Below are 2,964 nucleotides of genomic sequence, written 5' to 3'. Positions count from 1 at the left end.
ATTACAACGCCTGATAAATGCGAGTACGCAACTCGCTCATCGCTGCGAATGAATGAACATAGACACCACGATTGTTTTCCCCCAGGTAAACACCAAGAATGTATATGTTCTTCAGGAGCTAGGTGCTCGGATTCTGCCGTCGTTGAAAATCGATCCGCTTTTCGAACAAATTCTACTGCTGAGCATAGCGTTGATGTCGGGCCATTGGATTGCAACCTGCGTGAACAGAAACATCTTCAATTCTTTTACCAGAATGTGAGAGGGCTACGTACGAAAATAGATGAGCTTTTTGTTGCTGCTTTGGATGCCGAATATGACGTCGTCGTCCTCACTGAAACCTGGCTAAATGACCAAATTAGTTCCCTTCAGCTTTTTGGACAAATGTACACAGTTTACCGCAACGATCGTAACACAGCAAGTACAGGTAAATCTCGTGGTGGCGGGGTCCTCGTGGCTGTATCAAACAGATTACAGTCCAGGCGAAGATCTAGTCCCGAATTTGATTTCGAGCAATTATGGGTGGACGTTCGCACACACGACACTAACATTTGTGTGGGCGTTGTACATATCCCTCCCGATATCGCAGACAACGCATCTGTGATGCAAAATCATATCGACTCAGTGCTTGCTGTCACGCACTCGCATACTTCAAACGCATACTATTCACCTTCTATTCGGTGATTATAATCAACCAGGCCTTGTTTGGAAAGCTAGCCACTCTGGTCGCGTCTTTGCAGATCCTTCTGATTCGAATTTTAATAGTTCCAGTGTTGTACTATTGGATGGGATGTCTCTACTCAACATGTCTCAAATAAGCACAGTTAAAAACACTCGAAATCGCACCCTTGATCTCGTTTTTGTCAACGATGAATCCGTTTTGAACTGCAATATTGCCGAAGCATGCGACCCATTAGTTGGCATTGATGCTCATCACCCACCAGCCTCTGTCTCATTAGCTTGCACGCAGCCAGTTTGCTTTGAAGAGTTGTCTGAAACTAAGCAATACAACTTCTCTAAAACCGATTTTGATGGACTTCAGAGGGCTCTAATCGATTGGGAAACTTTGCTAAGCCGCGCACCTGACGTGTCGTGTTAAACTATATTGATATATTTTCGCACACGCTCAAACAGCAATTTTGTAATTTTGTACCGGCACCACGCCCCCGGTGAAAGCCTGTTTGGTCTAATCGACATCTTCGTGAGCTAAGACGACTAAGGGCAGCGGCACTTCGGAGATACGTCAAGCGACGAAACGCAATGACTAAACTTTCGTTTACTACTGCAAGCAAAAATTATAAAATCTACAATCGTTTCCTTTATTCTCAGCATGTACTACGCACCCAATCTGAGCTCAAACGAAGCCCAAAACGCTTCTGGTCATTTATAAACAGTAAAAGAAAAGAAAGTGGACTTCCTACCAGTATGTTTCTTGGGAATGAAAACGCGGAAACGCTTGATGGTATTTGTTCTTTATTCAAGAAATACTTTTCAAGCGTATTCAGTTCCACTACTGCAAATACATCTCAAATGGAGAATGCACTGCGAGACGTTCCTCATAACGTGGTAAACCTGAGTAGGTTATGTTTTACTGATGAAGATGTACTGAAGGCCACCACAAAATTGAAACCTTCAACTTCCACTGGACCTGACGGTATCCCGGCCATTATTCTGAAAAAATGTGCCATCGCGCTCTGTGTACCGTTGAGGATGATATTCAATAATTCGCTTTCGCAAGCGGTATTTCCTGACTGCTGGGAGAAGTGTGTTATGTTCCCGGTTTATAAAAGAGGCGACAAACACGATGTAACGAACTATCGAGGAATAACCTCACTATCCGCTGGATCAAAATTATTTGAGATTCTCGTCGGCAACGTTTGTCTTCGTAAATTCAAGACATATATCTCGTTAGACCAACATGGCTTTTACCCCGGTAGATCGACCACTACTAACATGCTTCAGTTCACATCTAATTGTATTAAAAACATGGAGAACGGGATGCAAGTGGACACTATTTACACCGACCTGAAGGCTGCATTTGATCGTGTTGATCACACCATTCTTTTGGCCAAATTGAACGTCTTGGTGCCTCACACCATTTCACAAAGTGGCTGAAATCATACCTCGTTGACCGCACACTCTGCATAAAGCTAGGCAACACCGAGTCAGATAATTTCGTTAACTTGTCGGGTGTGCCTCAGGAGAGCAACCTTGGATCACTGCTTTTTCCAATTTTTTTCAATGATGTTTGCAAAAGAGTCTGAATATACAGGAGTGTGCTAACAAGTTAATGGCATTACATAAGTTTTTGACCGATAAGCGAGAAAAAAATGTGGAATGAGCTATGAGCTCATGGCTGTGGAATGAGTATGCAGAAAAAAATGTACTGTGCTAGAAATTGATCCAGATCCACAAAAACGTGCTCATCGAAAGAAGAGATTGCCAGGTGAAGAAGCGCGGACGCTGGACTGAGCTATAAGGAAGAATTAAGACGAGAAATGATATCATCAGTTGACAGGATTATCCAGGAAATTGCCACAAGATCTCAACAGATTAATAAACTCGCACAAGAATACGCTTTTTTTACACTCGACATTCTATTCTTTTGGATCCTGTTGCGGAGCTGGATTTAGAGAAGGCTTCAGGAGAAATCGATAGAGACGAATTCATTATTGAACGAAAACGGCTCCAAGACTATGTTTCGGTTTCAACAGAATTCAACATTCATTATTGAACGAAAACGGGTCCAAGACTATGTTTCGGTTTCAACAGAATTCAACAATATTCATCTAGGTGGAGCAATATAAATCGCTCTCAGGTTTTTTTTAAACGATGGGAATTAGTATCGCAGCTTGCAAAAGAAGTTTCTCTAAAATTGATCAAGAACTATTTGAGGTCAACGATGAGTAACTTGAGATTAACAAATCTTGCCATTTTATCAATCGAACGTGAAATCACTGATTCCCA

Source organism: Wyeomyia smithii, chromosome 1 (assembly GCF_029784165.1).
Source record: "Wyeomyia smithii strain HCP4-BCI-WySm-NY-G18 chromosome 1, ASM2978416v1, whole genome shotgun sequence".
NCBI lineage: Eukaryota > Metazoa > Arthropoda > Insecta > Diptera > Culicidae > Wyeomyia > Wyeomyia smithii.
This window is presented reverse-complemented; position numbering follows the sequence as displayed.